This window comes from Eptesicus fuscus, chromosome 10 (genome assembly GCF_027574615.1).
Source record: "Eptesicus fuscus isolate TK198812 chromosome 10, DD_ASM_mEF_20220401, whole genome shotgun sequence".
NCBI lineage: Eukaryota > Metazoa > Chordata > Mammalia > Chiroptera > Vespertilionidae > Eptesicus > Eptesicus fuscus.
The window spans coordinates 91321732-91329599 of record NC_072482.1 but is presented as its reverse complement, the minus strand read 5'-3'; the positions used below and the strand labels follow the sequence as shown (position 1 = coordinate 91329599).

The 7868-nt window shown below is 42.0% G+C and overlaps 1 protein-coding gene across 1 annotated transcript in view; it reads left to right on the top strand.

Annotated features, from left to right (window-relative positions):
• Positions 1 to 720: 720 nt before the first annotated feature.
• The window catches only part of IPCEF1 (interaction protein for cytohesin exchange factors 1), a 131876-nt gene continuing 124728 nt past the window's right edge, over positions 721 to 7868 (top strand). Inside the window, exon 1 of the mRNA XM_028129901.2 lies at positions 721 to 929. The gene's annotated coding sequence lies outside the window, so the exon portion shown is untranslated. The remainder of the gene's footprint in view (positions 930 to 7868) is intronic.

The following is a 7868-nucleotide window of genomic DNA, read 5'->3' as shown; positions in this document are numbered from 1 at the left end:
GGTTTCTGTCAGCTGTTGTCAGCACATCTTCAAATTAGGAAGATCTAAAGTCAAGTGCGCTATTTACTTCTCTACCCAGAGTGACCCTTTCTCTTTACCCCCAGTTGTTGGAGACCAGGAAACACACCTTCCATTTGCCCTGGCCCAAGCAGTTCATTTTACAAAGGAGGGATCTGCTTTTCTACCGTGTGGGGTTGGTGGGGGCTACAGGCAAGGAAGCCCTGTCTGGTCACTCTTAGGAAAGAGCAGATTCATTGAGCATGAAGAGGAAAAAGCCAGTGCTGGGAATTCTGATCCTAATGGGATAATGATTAACGTGACGCAACTCCTTGAGAAAAGTCTACCTCGGCTTGTTTTGAGACTTTCTCATGCTTGTCGTTGGGTGAAAAGTTGTTCTTTTTATTGAAATGGCTTCAGCCACCTTCCAGATTCTAGGCTTAAAAGAGGTTGATGATAAAAAGGTGGCATTTCAACGAAACACACCGAGAACAGCTCTGCAAATGACCTCACCCTCCATGCCTGGGAGCGAACACCTTTGCCTGCAAGACAGGAAAGCAAAACCATGCAACGCTCCATACACGTGTCCTGGTAATGAACACACACTGGGTCGTGTGTAGTGACCAAGGCAGTCAGACAGATGGGACGTGCCTGCTTTGCATGGATTACGTCCTGCATCTTGGAATCAAGGTCAGGTTCAGTAACAATAAGGAGGAAGGACAATACAATTGGGGAAGTGGAGATGGCACTTCCCCTTCTTTCGAAAGAGCTTTACTCTCTGGTCAGCTTCCAATGGCAGTCCTGTGTACTCGGAGCCTCTAGAGGTGTGGCTGCTCACAGTGGAACCCTCAACCTTTGCCCCAGAGGATTATGAGTTTTCTGACTCCAGGGAGAAAGAGCCAGCTCTGGGATTTACTGGCTTTGTATTGCATGTAAGTAAAATCACTTCTTGGCCGGTATATGAGAAGTCACTGCTTGGCATTTCAAGATGATAAGACAGTTGATGCCCTCGCACTCTGCAGAGCCGTGAGTTCTACAATGTGACTCCGGGGATGTGATGTGGGTGCAGCTCTTTATAAACCTGCCGCTGTGGAGTCGAGGGCGAAGGGCACGCTTCCAGTCTCTGAGAGGCCCGAGGGAGAGAGTTGTGTGCTCACCCTGCTTGGATGTTGTGTCCATGGCTGCTTGGACTGCAGACCCTGGGTTTGATTTAGAAAGAACAATGCAGCATCTGTTTGGGTCCCAGGGAGTTCATTTGGGGTGACACTCTGTGGCCGCCCTCCTTTGAGACAGTGTCCTCTTTGGGGAGAATCCCCCTTTGTCTGTAGGCAGCTGGCGGGGATTTTTGCTTTCAGATAAAAGTCACAGGCTTGACAAAGTATCTCTTGATGAAAATAAAACTTAGGTGATGTTGGCTTTTGTTTGCCCAGGACACCTGGAGTGTTTGTTTATTTTGCTTGTGTACATGTGACAAAAATTTAACTGTGGGAGTCAGGGTTATAACCCATGAAGGCATGCATCCTTTATAATAGTAGTGGATTTTATTAGTTTCTGTGTGTCCCTAATACTGTCCTAGGCATTGTACAGTCATGCATAGTGTCTGATTCCTCTATAGATATTTATTTTACACAGAAAACAAACAGAAAGAACACAGGTCCCCTCCTGCTCACATCAGGCAAGTGATGAAGAAAAGGACTTCAGTTTGTGCATTTGTTGATGTACTCATTCTTTAATGTATTTTTAAAATACCCGTTTTTTTCTTCCTTTATACCCCAGTGTCTTTTCTGGAGAGGGTTCATGTACAGACTATTGCAGGCAAGCTGCATTAAGCAAATACTCATCATCTCAGTATGAAAACAGGAAGCTCTTTCCTGTGGTGGCTCGCTGTGGCAATGAGCGATAAGAAATTACTTCATGACTATTGCCTGAGACTTTCTTTTTGACTCGCGTATCCTTCTTGAACAGCTCACTTCTGCTTTCCATCCAGCGTGGAGGCTAGGCAGTGAGAGCTGGCAAACCAAGCACAGGCTGACAGTTTGCAAGCAGGTTACTATGGCAAGTGGTGTGTGAGAGAAAATCCTAAAAAAATAAGTTTTTCGGGGTTGGAAGAGATCCTGCACGTTGGGGCATTACTGTACTCTCAGCCCTCAGAACAGTGCCTGCCACAGAGTATGCTCTCAGTTGGTATTTGTTGAATGAATGAATGATTGGGATTGTTCATGAAATGAGTGTGGTAGGGTAGCCTTTGCTTCATCTCTGGGGCCTAGGAACTTAAGGAAATGCAGGTTGGAGAAGGTCAGAGTGAAGCAGGAGAGGAGGAGAATATGAAAGTGGGAAGAGATGAAAAAAGATGATGAGAATATGGTGGTGAAGGTGGAGGTGGCGGTTGTGGTCCAAGTGGTGATGATGGAGGTGGTGGTGCAGAGTTGGAACTGGTGGTGGAGGTGATAGTGAAGGTGATGGTGGTGGAGGTGGTGGAGATGGTGGCAGAGGTGATCGTGTTGGAAGTGGTGATGATAGAAATGGGGGTAGATATGATGGAGCTGGTGGTGAGGTGGTTGTGGTGGAGATGATGGTGGAGTGGAGGTGGTGGAGGTGGTGGAGATGGAGGCAGTGTCGATGGTGGAGGTGGTGTTGGAAGTGTGATGACAGAAATGGTGATGGTGGTGGAAGAAGTGGTGGTATAGTAGAGGTGATGATGCGGAGGGCAGTGTGATATAGTCCAGAGAAAACAAGCTTTGGGTTAAACACATCTATTCAAAATCTGCATTTACCATTGACTAGTCCTATGACCTCTGAACCTATAAAGTGGTGATTATAATAAGTTGGCCTCTTTGTGTTGTTGAGTGGGGATTGGAAATATTAGAAATATGATTACATGGTGCCTGCCATCTCATGGATCTCCATTAAATGGCCGTTATCAATATATTTTCTTCAATTTTTAAATCACCACAGTCAGACTAAAAAATTTAACCTCCAATTTATCTTGTCTTCTTTGTGCTTTTTGGTATTTTTTAAATTTCCTGAAATGAGCATGATTTTTAAAAAGAATAATTTATTAAAAATAAATGTTATAAGAAATTGAACTTACATGCATATATGCATAACCCATGGACATAGACAATAGTGTGGTAAAGGCCGGGGTGGGGGTAAAAGGGGGGTCGAGGGGGTCAATGGAGAGACAAAAAGGGAATATCTGTAATACTTTCAGAAATAAAGATAATTTAAAAAAAAACCCCCAAAAAACAATGTTATAAGCCCAATTATTAGTACAGCTAAGCCCATGGTGGTATATTTATATAAAGGAATACTTATCAATAAAATGATGTTTATGGAAATATTATTAGTATTAATGCTAAATAAAAGAAGCAGAAACACATTTTCAACTATGTAAAAATATTGTAGAGAAGCAAGATTGAGGTAAATACATTAAAATGAACATATGATCAGTGGGTTTATAGTTGATAGTTATATTGGTCTTTGTATTTTCTTATTTTTTCCCAGATTTTTTTACTAATGGAGCATATCTGGACTACCTTAATAATATAAAAAATGTTGAATTAAAATAAAGGAACAAAAATTCAACCATCTTTTAATTTACCACCAAAAATATAACAAATGTAGCTTTTTAGTTATACAGTGCTAAAGTTTGTGGTTCATTGCAATCTAAAAGATGACACTTATGACTTATGTCACAATCTTTATGGGGATACCCTTGGAAAGTAAGTCAGGTACAAAATGATGTGACAGCTCTAAAGTAAGGGGATGCAAACAAGGTCCCATCTGGGCTGACTGGTCTAATTAGTTCCTAGAATCATACAAAAATGGGTTATTTTCTCTGGATGATTTGTAACTGTCTGTAAACCTGTATTGAATAACTTTATAGCAAGTTCAATAGTCAATTCAATAGTTAAGAGATCTAAATTAAATTTAGATTTGCCAGCTTAAGAGTAATTAATTTTTCAGGGAATGTTGACTTACCTTTATCATCTTGGTATAGATGGGGAGAGATGAGAAAACCATTGTTCTGGAGTTGAGAAAGAATTCTTGTTGTTAGGACCCTGGGCATCCTGCCTCACCGTGCAGCCTGTCACCATGATGGAGTCCTTATCAGACACTTAACTGAAATCAAATATGTTGGCTTGTAGATATTGAAACGTATCTCCTATCTTTGTCTCAGATATGATCAAGTGAGAGATAGTTGATAGACAAAGTGGTAAAAAGATGTGAGCAAAAATCAGGACTCCTAAACTGACATAGATGTTAACATAGAAGTAGTCAAAATTGGAACGTTAGCTAGTTTAAACTCACCCAAATTACTAGAGTAGATGAACTCTTTCAAAAACACCTGAATCATCATCATCATCATCATCATCATCTATAATAATAACAGCATATTATGCTAATTAGACCGGACATCCTTCCGGACAACCTTCTGGACGAAGCCGGGGCTGCCCGGGTCCCGGGTGGCAGCCGGGGGAAGGAAGGCCTACTCTTGCACGAATTTCATGGATCGGGCCTCTAGTAATAATAATAAAAGACCATATCTTCAGTGAAAATTAGTTAAGATTAGAAATGAAAGAATTAAACAGAGCCAATCTTATACCCAGTGGTAAAAACCAAATAACCCAGTGTGGAATATGAATTAAAATAGAAATAGCAGTACAGTAGACTTTGAGTAGATAACCCATAGCATTTTCTGAATATTTCATGTCTGGAGCACTGAATAAAAACCAGTGATACTGTGAATACTTGCTATGTTCCAGGCACTGTAATCAGCACTTTTATTTTTACTTGTACAGTTCTCAAAGCAATCACTTCTCCAAACAGCCCTGCGAAATAGCACTGTTGTTATTTCCATGAAGCTAAAGCTAAGGGAGGTCAAGTACTCTGTCTGAAACCACCCTGCTAGGCAGAGACAGAGATAGGATTCAACCTTAGGTCTTTGTGTGTCTCCCAGCCTGGGGCCTTAACAACCATCATATACAACAGACTTTCTTATATAAACTAGGGATCTGAGGCCAAGGATTGGGAAACAAAGGGTGAGTATGAGCAGATTCGCTTTCTACTTGGAAATCTTAAGTGACATTCCTTTCTATTTCCTTATTGCGGAGGTGGTGGGAAGGAATTCTTCCTTCTTCTCAGGGAACTTTCTGTGTCCTCACATGATTGCACATATGTGGTTGTCAATGTGGCCAACTTCTTAGGCGGCTCAGTGGTGTAATGTGGCGAGTGCTTCTCAACCAGCAGGAACAAAGGGGTTGGGAGGGGCAGTGGCCTTCAAGTCTCTGAACCGTCCCTGGAGAGTCCACCGCTTAGTCAAGATACGTCACAGCCCTGTCACCACAAGGATCCCTCCTGGTGCCCTGTTATAACAACGCCCTATTAAGTTTGAAGACGTCCATGTTCTATGTTGAGTGTCAATGGACCCACATTGACGCTCTTCATACAATAGGCTCTAGTTATTTGTGGGAGCAGCACAGATCTAGGCGTGCAGACCTGAGGGCTCTGTCTGGAACACATAACAGCTGTGGGTCACCAAGCAAGGCACTTACCGTCACCACACTTAAGGTTTCTCATCTCTAAAAGCTGAGGTTAAATATGCCTAACCAGTATGGTTTGTTGTGTGGACCAACTGAGATTAGGTGGAGATGCTCTGAAGAAGGTAAAAACAATACAAACCAGTGGGGCCTTCTGTCTTTGCACATACTCCAGTTTCATTCCAGGAAGAGACTCAGTTGGCAAATAAGAGCTTTACTGGCAGAAGAGGATTAGATTAAAAGTAGTAGGGGGTGATGTGGGTTGACTTGTCTCCCCCCCCTCACACCGGCCCCCCCTGCCGCCCCAAATGCTGAAGTCCTAACCCCGAGTACTTCCGAATGTGATCTTGTTTAAAAACAGAGTACTTGTGGATGCAGTTAAGATGAGGTCACAATGGAGTGGGTCTCTAATCCAATGACTGATGGCCCTGTGAGAAGTCAGGCCTGTGCAGGCAGAAACACAGCTGGGAGAACACCAAGTGATGATGATGGAGACAGAGATTGGAGTTAGGCAGCTGCAGGCCGACAAATGCCAAGGAATTGGTGATGGTCACCAGAAGCATAAGAAAAGGCAAGGAAGGATTCTCCCCCCACAGGTTTCAGAGGGAGAAGCCCACCCCACAAGACCTTGATTTCAGATCTCTAGTCTCCAGAACTGTGATGGAATAAATTTCTGTGGTTTGAAGCCATGAAGCCACCAAGTTGGTGGTATTTTGTTACTACAGTCCTAGGAAGCTAACACAGGGGCCAAAAAAAAAAAAAAAAAAAAAGTCATTTTCAAATGCCAATGACAGACTCATCTCTATTGCTGGCAAGCACTCCTAGGGACCAAATCCAACATGACTCACTGCTCTCGCTGTAACCTGTGGCATTGGGCCTCCAACAGTAGAGTCACTTCATCATTGAATGGGGATGAATAATGACACTAAACAAGGAAACACATTTACAAAATGAAAATCAGGCTATTGTGAAATCTATAAAGGGCTTCCTTTCATAAAATGAGTCTAGCTAGGGATTCCAGATTATTATACCAATGTGGTCATTTGCTAGATATGGAACATTAGTGTCTACTGGGGGCGGGGGTGTATAGTCTCCCTTAAGTTGTATATTGAAAGAAAAGTTTAAATATTCTGAATTGGAAAATGGTGCAGTGTGATGGCATTCGGTTCACACATAAAACCTAAGACTACAATTGAAGGGAGAAAGTGGAAACTCCCCAGTTAATGGAAACTGGGGTCACTTTAGTGGTTTCAGTTATGTAATTGTTGATTTCTTTGATGCATAAAGTTAGCCTGGTACCTGCATAGCTATTTTAATGGCAGCATAAGTAGCCAGCATTTCAAGCACACTCTTAGGTTTCTCTGCAACAAAAGAATCTCTTAAATCCCTCTTTTAGTGGAGTTTAAATTACCCTAATTCCTACCACCATAATTATCCCTAGCAGAACAACATTCTTTTTAGCAGGAGAACATCATTGCAGCAAAGACAGTTCATTTACTCTGCTCAAAACTAAAAACATCTTTTTGCTCCCGCTCTTCATTTTAATTTTCTTTAGACTCGTTATTGATTTTATTTAATCTCTTTCAAAATCACAATAGAAATTTGTGACCAGATAGATTCTTTCAAGTTTGAACAGGGTACAATTTCATTTTTCCCGGATGGTCATGAAAGAAAATAATTTCTTAGGAGTCTTGTGCAATGCTCTTGAATATCAGAGAGGAGAGAGCATTTAACCATTTGTAGGCAAATTTACATATTGATATTGAACTTTGGCCTAACCTACAGACCTCTCAGAAGGAAAGAAATGGGCCTGACTCGACTTGTTCCCAGGAGCCTCTGTTTCACATGGTTCACTCCTTTAGAATACAGTTTGGTGTAAGGTGTCACGACCCACCCAGAAAACATGGGACTGCACTTCCCCTAAGTCACGTTTTTAAGGAAGAAACCTTTCATTGTTTTCAAAACCGAGCCAATGGCTATGAACATGTTGTAAACCATACTTTTTGGGCTTTTAGTTTATGTTGATTCTGTTTGCAGAGCTCAGAGTACAGCGCAGGATGGGGGAGGTTTGCAATAGTCCTTACGGTCTGATGATCACATGGAGTGTCATTACTTTCATGAATGTGTTTGAAGATTCGACTTTAGTAAATTAATGGTTGCAACAGGAACATTTTCTGCATTCACTTGAAGTGCAGCGCAGTTATAGCAACCTTGTTCTTTACCACCTCTTCAAAGCCTGAAGCAAAATATGCTCAAGTTCCTTATTTTCTGGTTCCTTGCTAGGTCACTCATCCCTGGCTCTCTTACCATCCTAACAAAACAAGCACAGGA